Consider the following 18,941-nt stretch of genomic DNA (forward strand, 5'->3'; position numbering starts at 1 on the left):
GGACATCAGGAGGATGCTTTCATCTCTTGGTTCTAAATGAACCTCAGACTGTGCCCTAACCCCTGCAGTTCTCCCCCCAGGACTGAGAGACTTGCACCTCTAGGCAAGTGTGTCTTTGCTCAGCTTCCCCCTGTCTGGTCATGCTCATTCTTCACAACTCCTAACCATGGATGAACAACTGACTGCTGCCATCATGCTCTCATAACACCCTGTGCAGATTTCTAGCATCATCTCTCTCTGGTAGACCATACACTCCTATTTGACAGGAACCACACCTTACTTCTCTTTCTAGCCCCAGCCTGTCCCATGGTGCCTGACCAAGAGTGGGACCTTGATAAAGTTGCCTGCACAGATGAATATGTAATGAGTTGCTATCAATATATGGGGCATTTTTCAATATAAAGGTATTTTTAATTTTCTGTTTTTCTCTTTCATTTATAGGTTCAAAGTTTGAAGACCTGTACATGCAAGAATGCCACAGCTGAACCACAACACACAGAAGGCTGGCATAAATGCGTGCTAGCCTGGCCAACACTGTGTCCAATTCATTTTATGGGCATCTTTTAATTTGCATTCCTCTAAAGAGAGCTTGTATGTAGCTTATTTGGGAGGTGAATCCAGGAAGCAGGAGTGAAGGGCAGGAAAACCGAGGCAAGGAAGGAAGGTTAAGACCGGAAAGGCTGTGTTACTGAGCTGGTTTTCTTACTGGGGACCCTTGTAGAACACATCCCAGATTTCTGTCTCCAAAGCACAGGAGTCTGGGGATTTATCTACAGACTCTCATTCCCCATTATTTGAGGAGTACCTTCTGAGCACTAACTACCCCCCTCCAAACTTTCCAACTATCCTGAGTTTAGGTTGTGCAAGCTCTTGTGGTTTAGGGGAAAGTCCTGAGGCGCCAAGGCAGGGAACAGTTTAGGTGGGGTGTTGACTGCGCAGGAGCTATCCATCCCAGCTGCAGCTGAAATGGAAGGTAGGCCAGGCACACATTTAACTATAAAGGAACTAAATAAGGTCTTGCATCATCTTTTCCAGGACTATGCAGCTAAATAAATAACTTGATTCCAAAACACAATCCATTAATCCATAAAAAGAAAGTGCTTCATGGGATGATGTGGATGTCCTAGCTAGACCTTGGGGATAGAGTTCCCAGGGGACCAGGTGACATTGCTAGCTTATACTTGGTAATATCTGAGATTTATACATCTCATTCAGGCCCCCAACCAGCCCTGACTCCCACCCTTTACCTTCCCTTCCATCCCCCACCATTCACAGGACAAACAAAAGGCTGAGAATTGCCACACATCTTTTCTCACGTGCTATGATTTCTTTTCACCATGTAAATTGGTCTTGGTGGTCATTTTATAAAAACAAGTGAAGGCAGCAGCAAAGAGGAGAGAAGGGACTTGCCGATCTGAATAAGTTCAAGCATTTACAGATAGCTTCTTCCCCTCTCCTCTCTGGGGCTCTGATAATTGATTAGGAGGAATTCCTATCCACCTTCCATGGTGGGGGAGTCTACTACAAATGACAGCAAACTTCTACTACTTAGCTTTCTCCAAGTATATTTGATAAAGCTTCTTGTATTCATTATCACTGGAATTTTCTATGCCGATGGGAAAAAGGAGAGACCAACTGCAGAGTTTTTGTTATTTTTTACCTGAACTTCTGTACTACACTGTTCTTTACTCGGTAGAGATGACGTCAGGCACCCACCCCACCCCTCCTCTATGCACGTGCACCCTCCATGGATGCACCCCATCTGCTCTGCTCCCACCACGCAGAACAACTGTCAATAAATTTGGCCCTTTGTTTCTTGCAATCAGTCTCACTTTTCCAACATGCGCCTTTTAGCTTCATACTGGCCCAGAATTTTGAGATACACAGATGTCATGGCAGTGAGATGAGGAAAAGGGACATAAAATCAGAAATCAAGGCTAGCTTCTAAAGAAAGGTCTTTTATGGAAGAGCACAGAGGATGTTTAGGGCTGTGAAAATATTCTGTATGACACCATAATGGTGAATACATTTGTCCAAGTTCATGGGACGCACAACAGCAAGAGTGAACTCTGATATAAACTAGGGACTCTGGGGGATGATGGGTCAGTGGGGGTTCATCAGTGGCAACAAATGTTACCACCACGGAGGGGAATGTTGATAATGGGGGGGGGAGGGGAATGCTGTGCATGTGTTGGGGCAGAGGGCATATGAGACATCTCTGAACTTTCCCCTCAATTTTTCTGTGAAGCAAAAACTGCCCTAAAAAATAAAGTCAATTTTTAAAAATTAATAAATAGAGGGGAAAAAGAGGAGGAGAAGGAATAGGAAGGAAAGGGACACAAAATATACATCAAGAGACTGAGTGAAATCAGAAAACACCAAGAGACACGTGCCTGAAATACAGTATCTATCAGATGTCATAGGGCAATGTTTTGAAAGTGCAGGTAAGATCTCAAATAAGAAAGATAAAAGATATAAATCTAGTCTGGCTTCAGGGATGTGTGACCCACACAGCCACCCTGAGCCCCAGAAGGGCCCTGTGCTTAGTTTAATGCTCTGCTATCATCTTGGAACTCTTCATAAGTTTTAAACAAAGGCCCCATATTTTCATTTCACGCCAGACAAATTATGTATCCGGTCCTGAGTAAAAGAATAGGAAATGTGAAATAAGATTGTTCCCTTGCAGGCTAAAGCCAAACAAGAAAAGTATTTGCAGAGGTATTCCCAAAGCACTCACTCCCTGCTTCTCACTAATTCATGTGAAGTGGTCTCTTTTGGTTTGAAGATGCTCGGAATTTCAGATTTCCATGTGCCTTGTCACATGCATCCAGTGAACTGACAGGTGGGGTAGATTAGCCCTGAAAATAGGAAATCTCATGGATGAAGTCCTAAATGCATGATATTCTAAACCCCCTCCCTGGTTTCCTTATTCGCAGAAGTGAGGAAATCATACCTCAAAAAATAACCACTGACCATGCTTCAAAGTAAGATTCACTTATACAAAGCCTAACTTCACTATGAAGAAAATGCGTGGAGAGTCTCCCATAGTGCAGCCTGACTAGAAATCGACTTTCCTAAGAGAGGGCAGAAGAAGCAACAAAAGGTCTCCCAGGGGTCCCCAAGGACAACTGTGGAAAGGGCTGTCGCCAGTCATCCAATTCTTGACTCTGAGCCTTGGCTCGTATCAGTCATCAAACTTCCTCTCCTTAAATAGAGCCACTACAAATGTCACCACCAGCTTTCCTAGGACAAAATCAGGGATTTGGCGTCAGAACCTCAGCTGCCAAAATAAAAACCCTCTAAATTACTTTCAGTTCCTTCCTTCCATGACCTCTGTTCACTGTTTACCGCTGTGATGGTTGTTCAAGCCTTGCTCTCGATCCTGCAGGAGCTGGCCCTAGTGGCTTTTTAGCTTGACAGCTGTAAAATATTAATGCATACCTTCTTCTTTCTTTTAGGGCTACAGAAAAATACTCAATGTTCCCTGGGTCATTCTCCAAAAACCTGGTGGATAGAGCTCCAGATATATACAAACAACCTTAAACAGTTTTGCAAGCTATAGTAGGTTTTCTTTCACAAAATCTGCTAAGAGAATCCATTTATTATCTAGAAGTTTAAATATTGGCTTTGACCTGAATTTTACAAAATGTCAATCCATATTTAAAAATTTTTATTGCTGACTGACACTAAAAAGTAATAAGCTAGACATAATCATAGATGCACTGGTTAGCCTGAATATATGTATATATGTATACATATAGATTTGATTAAAACTCATGCTTGTGCATAGACATGTCCTCTTATGAAACCTTGTTCCATCAGTGAAAATTGCAAGTTGAAATGACCTCCATGGGAGAAGAGGCACTTGTTATTTGGATGCAATCCTAATTACAAAGTAGCTTGATGAATAGAGACCAAATACTGCCCATGTTTATAGCAACAGGATATAATTTGGTCTCTCAACAATTGAAATCTGTTTGTAAGCAAACAAGACCTCTTTACTGACATTATTACCATGCATAAGTATTATTGCCAAAACCTTAACAATGGAAATCCAGCAAAAAATGGATTTCTTTCGTTATGAAACATGCCCCCAAAGATGTTAAAAGCCCATTAACTTAAAAGTGGACAGTGCCATGTGATCTCTTCAAGGAAAAAAAATCAGTGCCACAACTCTTATAACTTTATAAATATTAAAAAACAGATTTTAGTTTGTGAGTTTTCATTCAAATAGATCTTTGACATGACAAATATGATTTTATTGGTATTTAAAATTAGGTCCAAACTATCAATCTCAGAAATTGTTTGTCAGCACGCACTCTTTCCTTTCCTTTTCTCCTCTTCTTTCCCTCAAGGAAGGGGTGCCTAGGAAGTCGATTAAAGTTCATCCTTATCGCCCCATAAGTGGTTTCCAGCCTCAGGAAGATGGACGACTGGGCTCTTCGCCAGATCAAATTCCCCCCATTAGGCACTTGGAGAGTATGAAGCATCCAGCAGTTAACTGGCTCTAGCAACATGAAATCACCATTACTCAGACACATGAGGGAAACTCTTTAAAAAGGCTGCTTTCCATTTTGAATTCGACCTTTCATAGAAGAGAAGAAAAATATTAAGTTGGTCATAGCAAGCCAGGTCATAAAGCTGCTATTGCAAAGGCCATGGTGGGTTCAAAACAAGTTTTCAACACTTACATATAAAGGTAGAAACAATATCAGGGAATCAGAATCACCCTTATTTACCAAAGGTAAAAACTGAGGGAGGTAGAAAATCAACTTATTTGTCTGCAAATGAAAGATGGAGCTAATACTAAAAGTCTCCGATCTACTTTCTGCCCACCAACAAATTCCCTGCTTCCTTCACCATGGAAATAAGTACTAACGATTTCACTAAGCAGTTAACTCTCAATTAACACACTGTCTAGTCAACCCCCACCATAGGGTCTCTGTGAGGTGGTGCTGCTCAGTCAGCTTGGGCAAGTCCCTTCCTTTTTTTTTTCCATCTGTAAGGGCAGGAAGGGGAAAAGTAGAACAAAAACAATTCTTTTTTTTTTTTTAATGTTTATTTATTTTTGAAAGAGAGAGAGAGAGAGAGAGAGAGAGAGAGAGAGAAAGAACGAGTGGGGGAGGGGCAGAGAGCAAGAGAGGGAGACACAGAATTTGAAGCAGACTCCAGACACTGAGCTGTCAGTTCAGGGCTCAAACCCATGGACTATGAGATCATGACCTGAGCCAAAGTCAGACATTTAACCAACTAAGGCACTCCCGAAAACAATTCTTAAACACTTTAAAGTTAAAAATTCTTTAATTCCTCCGACTGTTCTGTGTGTCTCTGATTAACACCATACCTTTCCTGTGCACTGGTTAATAGCAGGCAACCTTCTGATATTAATCAGCCACTTCTCAGTATCTATTTGTTGCTAAGCACCTGGGGATACACTGAATAAAGATACAGAACCTGATCCTCTACAGCTTATACTCTAGTAGGAGATAAAGAAAAAACTAGAAATTATGATACAAATAGCAATGATAAGTACTCCTGATACACATCTGTATGAAGTGCTATGGGAACTCAGAAAAGAAAAAAATGCATTTGGGGGAATACAGAAGTTTTACGAAGGAGATGAAAACCAAGCAGGGAATTGATAGCTTGCATGAGTTTTCTAAGCAGGAAAAAGGAGGCTGCTTTTCCAGACAGAGGGCACAGTCTGTGCAAAGGCTCAGAGACACAACAAAGTTTGACAAGCACAGGAAATGGTGAGAGCAGATGGTCATGGTCAATATAAGGAGTTTCCTAAAGCAAGGAACAGCAAATTTTCTTCTGTGAAGGGGCAGCAAGTAAATATAGGAGGCTTTACAAGCCATACAGTCTCAGTCACAACCACTCACTTCTGCCATTATACCTAAAAGCAGCCATAGATAATATGTGAGTAAATGAGTGCAGATTTATTTACAAAAACAAGCAGCAGTCTCAATGTGGCCTACAGGCCTTGGTTTTACATCCTCTATCCTAGAACATCAGGAGATAAGATTATAAAGGAAAGTTCATAAACCAGATTCAAGAAGTCTCTCTAGGCATCACAGAGATGCTTGGGGGAAATACTACCTTTTATTTTTTTAAGAAAAGGGTGAGATGATAAAATTTGTATGTGAAAAATGATAACAGCAGCATGGAACATGTACGTTTTTGCACCCAGTATCATTAAAATAAAAGCTATGGTATTTCTTTACTTCATTATACACTGATATTCTAAAATTAAATCTAGCTAGAGCATGCTTTCCCAAGAAAACTTAGGAGTGGGATTCTTTTCAACCAAGTAAGCATCTGGAAAACACTTTATATAGTATACATCATGCCCCACTTGGTCTGAAACACCTGGCAAAAAAGAAAGAAAGAAAGAAAGAAAGAAAGAAAGAAAGAAAGAAAGAAAGAGGAAGAAAGGAAGAAAGAAAGAAAAGGGATAATAAAATCTTTACCTCTTTAGTAAAAGCATTGCCTATAAAACTAGTAGACATCACAATGGAGACAGGAATCTGACTTCTGTCTGATAAAGGGCTACAAGGTTGTACTACATAATCATCTGTAGGTCTGGAAATGTTTCACCTGCTATGAGTAGCATTGCCGCATGCACAAGCAGAATTAACAAAAGAAGGGGGAAATAGTAAGGAAGGAAAAAAGGCAACATTCATAGAAACTTTATTTCAAGTCACATAGTAAAAAAAAAAAAAAATTATTTATGGCTGGTTCATGTCAGGGACTGTGTCGAGTGCCAGCTCACAAAAGTGAGCAAGAGACTTCACTCTCAGAGTTCATAGCCTAGAGGAGGCATTGGTAAACATTTTTGTAAAGGTCTACATGGCAAATATTTGAGAATGTTGCTGATCAGTAGGGTCTCTGCTGCAAATGTTCAACTTTCTGATTGTAGCCCCAAAGCACCCATACATAATAGGAAAACAAATGGGTGTGGCTGTGTTCCAATAAACCTGTAATTGTTTGCAGATCCCTAGCCTAGAGAAAGAAAGACATTAAATACATCATTGAAAATAAGTCACATCATTGCAAATATGCAAAGCTCTTGAAGGAGAAGCACAGTCTAGAACACATGTTGGAGAGACTGGACTAGGCTGGGAAGGTCCAAGAAGGTTCCTGTGAAGCTGAGGATGTGAAGGAGCGGGTAAATAAGACAGTGGGAAAGAACAGCCCAGACAGAGGAACAGCAGTGCAGGGAAGCAGAGATGAGGTCGGGGTTGGGGGGACAGAGGTAGAGATGAGAAACGAAGAGTAGCCCCCCGTAGAAGCATCTGGAAAACACTTCACATCATACATCTCAGATGCAGCTGGAGTGAAGAAGCAGCCAGGCCACTCAAGGGCGCTAAGCTGCAACAGCTATCTTAGATTCTATTCTGAGGCAAGAGAAAACCATTTAAGGTTTGGAACTCAGGCAGAACTTGATCGATTTGCATTTCTAACAGATTTAGAGGTGCTGGTGGCAAGAGGCTGGAAACCAGGACTGGTATGCCACGAAAAAATTGTATCTTACGTTGGCTTCCACTGAGACAGACCCTGAGACAAGGTCTTGGGTTCAGAGAGTGTATTTGGGGGGTGATCTCAGGAAGCACATGTAAGAAAGTGGGGAAAGTGAGGCAGGGAAGAGAGAAAAGCCAATAATGGGGATAATGGGCATATTAATGAGTGGATTACTGCTGCGGGGAACTGGGGTTCCGTCTCACTGGGGACCCACTGAAGAAGTGAGTAGAACAAATCTCAACAAGGTCTTGGGGAGGGATGAGAAAGCTGGGGCATTTATCCACCAACCCTCACCCCTTATCTGTTGAATGCTACCCCAGAGGCATCAAATCCTTGATAATTTTTGGTTAGTTTGTTGGCTGTGATGATTCCTCAACAGACAAAAGCAGAGAGACACAGATGCTCGAGGTAGGAAGACGCCCAAGGGCAGATGTCCACTGCCGCTGCAGATGAATTCAGAAATAGGCCAAAGTATATGGAATTGGGCAACAACAGGGTTTGCTACAAATTACTGCTCAGTTTCACTAGAAAGTAGGTAAACAAGAAAAATGCAAATGATTTTCAAATTCCATCAACATTTCCTAAATAAATTTCTCACTTTTTATCAAAAACTGAAGCCTGCTAAGCTGATGTATGTTGCATGTGTATTTTAGCGGATAAAACTGATGGCATATCATGGGAACCATATTCAAAATATTTAACAAATGGAACAGCAAAGGCACTGACCATTCCGAATGGGCCATGACCCCTTGCAAATTCTTTCGGGGCCTTTAGGTGTGGACCCACTGAACACCACTGCTGCCATATTTTCTAAAAATGCTCCCAGAGTAAGGTAGGAATGGAACAGGGAAGGCTCAAATGCAAATGTAGAGTTTTTATATAAGGGGGAATTGATTTTGGATCTGCAGCTAGGTAAAGCTTGAAAAAGAAAGTGCGGCCTGACCCAGTGGCATGAGGAAGCCAGAGGGATCTTGGATGAGTTCCTTCAAGAAAAAGCCTGTTTTCTGGGCAAACTCAGCATTGACATTACAAACATGAATCCAAGACAGGAATTCCAATGCATGAACACTATCTACTGACTGCAAACACAGGTTTTCTAACCAATCTGCCTCCCTGCTGCAAATAGGGAATAAAAGTGCTAGTTATCCAAATTACAGTCCAAGGTCAACGTGAGATTAAGGTCTTGTATCTGAAGGTAAAATATTTCAAACCGTTTTCGTGGCTTCCAACTTGGAGACACTGTTATCGTAGTGGCCTCCCAGCAAGGAACGGCTTTATACATTTTAACAGCTCACTGCTGGCTCCCTGGTCCTGGGGTGGAGTTACATGGGTAGAGTAGAATTTAAACACTGTGATCACAGGTCACTGTTGTAACAAAATTGCTGTGGTGGCAGTTTAGTTGCTAGAAGAAGCCTGATCGATGAAGACAAAAATTGGTCTGGTACCAGCTGTTGTCCCAACACCACGCGTCCAATTATTTTGCTGACTGTATATATCACTCCCCTCCTCTACTCAAAACTGACTCTTACACATGGCTTGTTCTTTTCACTAACCTAAATACAAGTTAAGGAAGGATTGGACACTCTGGCCTTCTTCCATACCATATTTTGCATCTCATTTTCACGCTGCCTGAAGTTAGATTTGGGTTGGGCTTTCTGTGGTCCTAACAACCATGTGAGCATTGATTCTGTGGCTGAAGTCCTCCCTTAGATACCGCGAACTGCAGTAGGCTTTTAACCAAAACCACCGTTTCTAAAGACATCTTCTAGGAGAGTGAAAACATCTGGGTAAAAACTTCACTAGGTATTTACCCAGCAGACTTCTTAATGACAGGCCCTATTTTCCTTCTTCTGATGTATGTCTGACCAAGGAGCTGATCTTCATTTTCACAGTCTTCCTCCATCTCTGATTTGAATGTTTTTTACCTTTTAGCAGAACAGGTGTGGCCTCAGGGTCCTTGAGGTTGGGGTAGCTTCTTTTTACAGATAAAACTCCCTGCTTTAAAACAAACCTAGTCCTGATGTCTCCCCATGTGCTGGTTCATCTGCTTCCCTGCCCCTCTCCATCCTTCCAAATCAGTGGACAATCAAAAGGCAAGTTTAAAATTTAATGCTGTAACATGAGGAAGCACAATAATTTGACCTGAAGCAACTGAATGTAGGAAAATGGCCCTAATGCTCCAAGAAGACAGCACTTCAGAATTCCTGGATCTAGCGTCTGGCTTCCTAACAGTGGTGTTGCATCTCACTTAAACTTTATTCAGCTTTAGAATATAGATATAACAGATATTATCCTATCCTCACATTTGTCGATGGAGAAACAGAGTCTCTGAGATGAAGTGACTCACACAGTTATGAACTGCAGGACCAACGTATAAATGCAGGTCTTGAGATTCTGAATTCCATATGCTTCTCTCATAGCACATGGCCTCTACCCTTCTCCTCCTCCAGTAGCTTCACAAGGTACTTTTTGAAATTCTTTGTGGCTTAAATTAGGTCTCCTTGTCTTTCAGAAAACATGAATTTTTGTCCTAGTCATCTCTCTAAAGTTCCTGCACTCTGTTAAGCAACAGAGTAAAACATGCCCTAAGTGGGGCCCATTAACTGAATAATAAAGGCAAAACTGGGCCCATTCTGAAGGCAACCATGGGGTTAGCTACCCACAGAGAACATGGGACTCCAAAGAGGAATTCATTCCAGGTGGATACCCACAGAGGTTTAAAGAGATTAGGAAATGAATATGAGACAGAGAGAGATAGCAAAATAAATTCAAAACTGAGGAAAAGAACATTAGTTAAATAATCTCAAAGCATTTCATACTGTGCACACTGGGACAGAAGATTAGCCCAGAAATAAACTTAATAAATTTAATTTGAGAGATTTAATATAAATTTACAAAAAATTACCAGATCTACTTATCAACGGCTCCTTATTAAAATCTATGAACACACCACATACGTATTTTAACACTTTCCCATCTGTATGCACAAAAGAGCTTACGGTCAAAATCCATGAGAAAATGGGATTTCTCCCCCTCGTCTCAGCTTACTGAACACCACAGGGTGGCATTTTCATTACCCATTCCCCCACCTTCCTCCATCATCCACCAGACAGGAGCTTCACATGGTTTCATAAAATGTTTTAAATGAAGGTACTTCATTTAAAGGCCACTGATGAATTTCTCTGATAAGGCATGCACAGTATTCTCTCTCCATGCAGATCCACGGAAATACATAAAAAACCCTGCAAACATGATGGAGTACCACTAATGCTAATAATAACAATTTTTGCATTTTGCAGTAACCAAGTATATGTTAACATAAGAGAAAGTACTATCTCATTTAAGCCCTACTGACAACTGAGATTCTGTCTTATTGTCCTTGTTAGAAAAGAAATCAAGTGCTGATCTAGGACTTGCACCCGGGAGCACAGGCTGCTTCCTTCTGTTTAGAGGAAGGGCATTATGTTGAATTCCAGTTAAAACTGTAGGACAGAAAATAGAACAATAACTTTTTCGTGTCTGGCAAGACTTCATCTGTCATAAATATACGGAATATTGATGACAAATAGGAGATAACCGATTTGGAAACTGCAAAAATCACTCACTTTTGTCATGAGAGAGCTCATTAAGAGCCTCATCAAGTCACTCTTATTTATATATAATTAAAATATGCTTTGATTCCCCAGAGTACAGCATATTAGAAAAGAAAATTCTAACAGTGAGAGAAGGTACTAAAAGTAGGCCGTTGAGAGCTGACCATTGAGGAAGGTCAGACAGAAGAACTCCAAAAGCAGAGCAGAAAAGCCTGTCAACCATACACGTACCTACAAGCTGGGGCACTTATTCCTGCGTTAGGCACGGGATAATAATGATTGCTTATGATAACGTTCCGGAGTTAAAGATAAGGATGTTCATTATACTGTTTTGGGAAGTAGAAGCCATTTTTAAAAGCTATATCTCTAAATTAGTTAAATAAGAAACACTGTGGTATGTAACGGGTTTTCAGAAAACTTGACCAACTAGAATGATTCCCATGTTAAAGGTTCTGAATAATAACAATGGCTAAGAATGAACAATGAAATGAACTTGTCTGTGTGTCCTGCTGTTAAAGCTTTGCATTAATTGTCTCACTGAATCCTAACCACCAGACCAGGAGGTAGATAATTTTGGTATCTGTAGGTTACAGATGAGGAAACTGAGGAAGAGGGAGGTTAAGGAACTTGCTCAAGTCATCAGCTAGTGAGTAGAAGTGCCAGGATTTGAACATAGGCTGTTTGTTCCAAAGCCAAAACACTGGATTTAGCCGTACCCGTTTTTAACGGTTGCGTTTCTAGGCCTTTCCCTAATATCCAACCATAGGAAAACCCCAGTTCTCAAAAGCGCATTTATAAATCAATTGTTTGAAGTTCAGACTTTACATCATTCATTCAACAGTCATTTCTTTTTTTTTTTTTTTAATTTTTTTCAATGTTTTATTTATTTTTGGGACAGAGAAAGACAGAGCATGAACGGGCGAGGGGCAGAGAGAGAGGGAGACACAGAATCGGAAACAGGCTCCAGGCTCTGAGCCATCAGCCCAGAGCCTGACGCGGGGCTCGAACTCATGGACCGCGAGATCGTGACCTGGCTGAAGTCGGACGCTTAACCGACTGCGCCACCCGGGCGCCCCCAACAGTCATTTCTTGAGCATCAACTGTCAGGCGCTGTATTGGGGGCTAGAAATAGAGATGGACAAAACACGACTCCCGCCCCGAATGAACTAACAGATAAAAGGAAGACGGACATAGAAACAATTAACTACCATACAACGTGCATTTATGGGCGGTCACTCTCAGGTCAAGGAAGATGCGGTGCCATGTCTAGTGGCTGGTAGCCTAGAGAAGCACTTTTTATAGTGCAAAGGCTCTCATGAAAACTAAGAATAGCCCTGACCTCTGCACCTCCCTAAGCTACCCTGAGCTCTAAGTCCACCAAAGCTCTGGAGGCAGCAGGGAAGGGGTGTGGACAGTAGCACCTGAGTAACATGTTATGTTCACCCATCTTTAATGATGGACTCTCTGGTTCCAGTCAGCAAATGGGCATGAGATTCCCCCACTCTATTCAATCTCCAGGTAGGGGGCCGCCCTGGCCAGCTATGTACAATGCCTGGCTCATCTGCAGGCTGAGCAGGTATGTTTCCCGAAAAGTATGGAAAAAAACCTCTCTCCTGATCCATCATAAAAATAGACCAACCACTACCAAAACAAAAAAAGAAAAACTTCCATTACGCCCACCTTTGGTTTCCTGAACACTCTCTTTGGGAAGCAATTCAGTGTGCTCTTCCCAGAAAACTTAGCTGCAACTTTCCTATATTTATATATATATTTAATGAACTTCACAAATAATACATTCTCATTGTAAAAAAAAAGTTAAAAGATGGAAAGTCGCTATGTGCCCCAGCTGCGGTTTTGGTCCTTCTTGGAAATGGATGAAGTAGAAATAGGTGTCCCGCAGCTGCCACACACAGAATCCTTCTGGATCCAACCTCACATGGACACTAGAATGTCTTGATGTAAGGAAAAGATGAGAATGTGAATGGGCCCATCAGCAACCATTCATCCTCACTTTGGGCACAAGCAGGACAAAGAGAAAAGAAAATGACTGAGGGAAACTGGGAGGGAAGAACCTAGACAAAAATGATTGTGGGATCAGAGCCCAAGCGTCACCTCTCCATCTCTAGTTATGTGTCCCTGCCTCTCTAACCTTATGCGTTGTTTTTTCACACAAGGTGGGTGTGGAATTAATTCATTGCCAAGTGAAGATTCTAATGCAAAGAGCACCAACTTCAGTAATTTGTTTTAACAAATTCAAAGCCCAACTCCCACAGCCAATTTGCAATGCTGGCTGAGTCACGGAGGGGTCACAGACAAGGTTTCTCAGTCTATTTGCCTCTATTCTTAGGGATCTTCTTAGAGCAAGAGAACAAAAAATAATGAGGATCTATTCACACTGCAGGTTTTTAATATGTTTGGAATTAAACAGCACTATCTTCACAACAGTTAGTAGAGTCACTGCTCTCCCAAGACAGAAGGTCCTTCATACCTAATGCTCCCCAGGGTCTTAAGAACAGTCACAAAGAAAGAGATTCAGACCAGCCCTTGGCTAGGTGTATTCCAGGATGCAGGCAGCAAGGGCAGAGGGAGAGGTCTTTACTCTGAGAGGCACACCAAAGTGTGCAAGAGGGCTGGGTCTAATTGGTGTCATAGCCTGACAAGGTATAAAGAAAGCCTGGAAGAGGAAGGTTTGTCTGGAGTAGGGAGTGGCTTGACATCTGGGTCTTGGACTGGACTTTAAACTCTTCTCTTTAAACTCAATGGCAGCAAGGAAATCTTTATAAATAAAGATTTATATCATCGCACTTGTACATATCTTCAGCTGTGTGACTGTTGAATTAGGAAAGAAAAGGTAGCAGCTGAAGGGCTAAGGAGGAAAGACCTGGAGCCACTCTGATATTTTCTAAAAAATACGGTCCCAGGACCGTATTTGTAACGAATGGAAGACAGTTGAGATGTCTTGGCTTCCAGAGTATTCTCTAACAAATTCTTTTAAATTTTAATTGTCATCTTAAATGTACATGTATGCACACACACAGTAGCATCCCTCTGAACCAAGGTTTCAGTAGGACACATGAGAATATTTCAAGACAAGATGAAAATAGGATGAATCTTAGAGTTCTTAGGAGTCTCCCAATGCCTAGTCTTGAATATCAGCCATTCCTCTTTTGTCTGACTATATTGAGGGTGCAATCATGGACACATTGTAGTCACTGTGGAAAAAAATCATTGGACTTTGTATTCAATGATTTACACTCTGTCCTCTAAAGTAGCATCTCCAGTTAAAGAGCCCCATTACCTTCCCTGAGCTGGTGGTGTATTATAACAATCAATTGCATTTGACTAATGCACCCAAGGAATGGGCATTCAATAAACGTGTTCCAGTCAGCCTGAACTGTTCATAGACAACGAGAGCCTAAGTGAGGTGGGGTTGGCAACACTGTTGCTGCTTGGGAAGCTGGAAAGAAAAGCAAGAATTTGCTCAGCTGTTCAGCCTCTCGGACAAGATTTCAAAAACATAATTTCTAACTCATGGCAAAGAGAGGGCATGTTTGGTGACACAACAGCTTTTACTTTTTTGTGCAGGACAGTATGACTGCAACAGAACCCCCATGAGTATTAAATCCTACACTGTAAGAAATACACAACCAGGGCTGGGCAACTAGCAGACCATCCAGATGGCTTAAAAAGTTCCTTAACCTAAAAGTTGTAAATTGTAAAGACAGGCATAACAATGCTGCTACAATTGCTCACCAGAAGCCAGTCAGTCATATATTTTCAAAAAGAATCCTAGCTTTGCACATATATGCCTCTGAAGAGTTGTGTTAACAGGGACTAAAAGTACCAGTAAAAACCATTTAGAAGTTAACATATATTTGGTAGAAACAATAAAGCTGAAACAAGGTGATAATCTATACATTAGAGAGGTATAGTTGATTCCAGGAGAGAAGGACTGTAGAAACTAAGTTACAATTTAGAAACTAAATACAGGTATTTGAATTACCCAGGTGTCTCAGAAATTGGATTTTAGATTTATGTGATTTTAGTTCTCACATCTTTTCATGTCACCTCAAAGGTAGGTGGTGTGTCATGAGAAGGATATGGGACCCAGCACCAGAAGGCTTGCTCCTGGGCTCTGCTTCTCTCCTGTTGTATGGCTCAAACAGGCTGATTAACTTCTCTAAGCTTCAGTTTCTTTATTTATAAAACCAGTAACAGGACCCTAACCAACTGCCGCCCGGCCCTCCTGACTGGGAGGATTAAAGAACCATGGAAGAGTAAATGGGAAAGTGCCTAGAATATACTACCTTCACAAGAAATGTTTGTTGGATCCGAAGGACTTACCCTCGTTTTAATATATATTTGCCTTGGATGATCATTTGCTTATCTCCATAATGCTACCATCTCAAAAAAAAGTTGCAACTCCCCTGTGGAATTTCCTTCAGTGCCAAGAGCAATTTGTTTCCTCCTTTTGTCAGAATGTATAATATCCCTTCAAATGAGGTCTAGGAAATGGGGACCTTATTCCCATTTTACAACTGAAAGCCTAGGCACAGAAGAGTTAAGTGATTTACTCAAGGATATAAAATGGGTCAGAAGCTGAGATAAATCATCTAGATTTTGTGCCTCACCCTCCACAACACTCCATCTAACCCTGGACTCTGGGAGGCATTTCTCCAAGTTCTTGAAAAGCAATGTCCTGTGATTGCCACATTTCACTTGAGTCAGCTCTCTCTCCGGCAGACAGCATGCCAATACCCGTCAAAACACTCTGCTGAGAGCCTCCACACCTCAAAAATCAGGAAAAATGGAAGGCGAGTGAATTCACAAGTATCCCTTTTGAGCAACATTCTGAAACTCGAATAAGAAAAGTCTTATTGATGTCTCTAATTCCTGCAAATTAGCAGGGTTTCAGATATGATACAGTCTGGTTTGATAATGATGGAGCCTTATAGGGAGAAGTAACTGTCTCTTTTTTTCGCCTTAGAAGATATATGTGAGGGGCGCCTGGGTGGCTCAGTCGGTTAAGTGTCAGACTTCAGCTCAGGTCATGATCTCACCGCTTGTGAGTTCGAGCCCTGTGTCAGACTCTGTGCTGACAGCTCAGAGCTTGGAGCCTGCTTCGGATTCTGTCTCGCTCTCTCTCTCTCTCTCTGTCCCTCCCCCACTCGTGCTCTCTCTCTAAAATAAATACACATTAAAAAAATGTTTTAAAAGAAAATATATGTGGCTTTTTGTGAATTAAAAGCAGTGGGCCACTGGCCAAGCCACATTTAGGTAAGTTATCTGAATCCCAAGGCTGGCAAGTGGCGTTTATTTTTCTTATTCTAATAGAAATAAATATACAAGTTTTATACCAAATTTTTAAATTGAGCAAAAGGTGCTACAGCTGTTTTGAAAACATTGCAAAGGTTTTGATCAAAGCCTAAATATTCCCAAGCTGCTCATCCAAATAGCATAATCCTTAATATACATTCAGTTTGATGGCTTTACACAGGATTTTTATAGACTTAAATATCAACTTATAGATAGGATAAAATCATAAAATCATTTTAGGAATAAGAAACAGGCAAAAGATAAATAACCTCACCGGCTATATCCATGCGTATAAAAGCAGAATGCTGGTGATATTCCTGGTCACTCTAAGACATTCCACAGCAACTGAAATGAGCCATTACCATCTAGAATTAATTATATGGGTTTCAGAACTTTGTAACTGAAGCCATAGCCCCATCTTAGAGCTCGTCTCCAAGGTTGTGGCTGCTCAAAAACAGGAATAGGAAAACAAATCCTGACATAAACCGATACAGGCCACAGCTGCTTAAGGGGGATAAAAAGCTTAAAGACTGAGCTGGCATTTTTTTCCCTCTCCCATGAAGCTTTAAAGTCTCCACAAGTTTAATTGGACCCTAATTTCAAAAAAGATATTCTGGACAGCTTCTCAAAATTGGGAACTGGCTTGGTAATATATATACAAGATATAGATATAAATACATCAGCCACATACATATGTAATACAGCATAGTGTACAGGGTCCTGATGTAAAACGCATTCCTACTTTGGGCTGCCATTCTAGGGGATACCATAGAAAAGGCTTAAAAAGCAGTGCAGCAGATACCCTCAATCCCTCTAATTGGTAAGCTCAGGCAAAAGCAGCCGTGACAGCATAGGGAGGCTAGGTGGGAAAGAAGTGGGAATAAGAGATGAGGAGGTGATTCCAGGGGAGTGCAGTACCCCTGGGGTACCAGAGTTTCCAGGATGGCTCCTAGTTTGAGCTGATCATTCCCTGGGAGCGAGGAGTTCACCTTCAGGGCGTCCCCAGCTATTAAACACTTATGATTTCCACTGCAATGTCTCCATGAAGGGTGTCAGAAATAGTATCTACAGCTCAGGTGAAAAGATATTTTATGGATTCTTTTCATATTTTATATTGTGTGAGCTCAGACTTCCAGGCTTCAATTTAGATATTGGACATAATCCCTACCCTCTAGCTGTCTATATCAGACTGAACAGATAAACAAAAGAATCCCCATGCAAGAACAGAAATATAATGACATTAGGCTGAATATATGCAATTGCCACTTTTGTAGGCCCAAAGTGGTTGAATATTAGCAATTTTGTATGGCTCAACTTAGTAAAAGTCACCAGATGCAGTGAGGGATCAAATGGCTTAGTGACTGGACTTACAACTTGAAGATTGAGTCGAGTTGTTCTGAACACACTCTCTAGTCCTATATACCCCACACAGTGACATGGGTGAAGATATCTAAATACCAGAGACCAATTTTCTGTGATTTTCAATACACAAAATCTAGCATTAACTCTTTTCAAGATGTTGGCCTTCCTTTGCTTTCTACTATTTTCCTCAAAATATACAGGTATAAAATTACCCATAGGGGAAAGAACTTTTAAAATATATATATATTTTATGGGGCGTCTGGGTGGCGCAGTCGGTTAAGCGTCCGACTTCAGCCAGGTCACGATCTCGCGGTCCGTGAGTTCGAGCCCCGCGTCAGGCTCTGGGCTGATGGCTCAGAGCCTGGAGCCTGTTTCCGATTCTGTGTCTCCCTCTCTCTCTGCCCCTCCCCCGTTCATGCTCTGTCTCTCTCTGTCCCAAAAATAAATAAACGTTGAAAAAATATATATATATATATATTTATTTTTGAGGGAGAGAGAGAGAGAACACGCATGAGCGGGGTTGATTTCCTATGATTTCTATAGGGGTTGGGGCAGAGGGAGGGGGACAAAGGATCTGAAGTGGGCTCCACGCTGACAGCAGAGAGCCTGATGTGGGCTCAAACTCACAAACCGAACCGTGAGATCATGACCCAAGCTGAAGTCGGATGCTGAATTGAATGAGCCACCCAGGTGCTCCAACAAAAAGATTTCTAATATTTTCATTGGGGAGGGTCAAAATAGCGCATATTAGTTGTTTGTTTTTTAACTTGTTGCTATTCACGAGAACACAATACATAAATGAATTTATCAAGGCTTCAGGCTTGTTTTTTTTTTTTCACAATAAACTTTCTATTTGAAAAGAATTTAATTGTTTATGAAGAGCTTTCCCGTTTTATCTCACTTAGGCTCCCTAAAAATCCATGAGCTAAGGATTAGTATTCACACTTTACAGAAAAGGAAATGAATCATTCTAGAGATTCTCATAGAGGAGAAGAAAGCCAGTTTTGTTTTTTAACTTAACCTTTGGCTTCCGAATAAGTTTTTGCTTGGCTTCAGATTTGGTACCATAAACACTTACTAAGCACCTACCAGATGCCAGGCCCTTGACTGGCTGTTTTTCCTTGTGTTATTTTTCATTTTTTGGCA

The sequence above is a fragment of the Lynx rufus genome, unplaced genomic scaffold (assembly GCF_022079265.1).
Source record: "Lynx rufus isolate CCGP_SWC_20201006 ecotype Redwood Valley unplaced genomic scaffold, mLynRuf1.p SCAF_2, whole genome shotgun sequence".
NCBI lineage: Eukaryota > Metazoa > Chordata > Mammalia > Carnivora > Felidae > Lynx > Lynx rufus.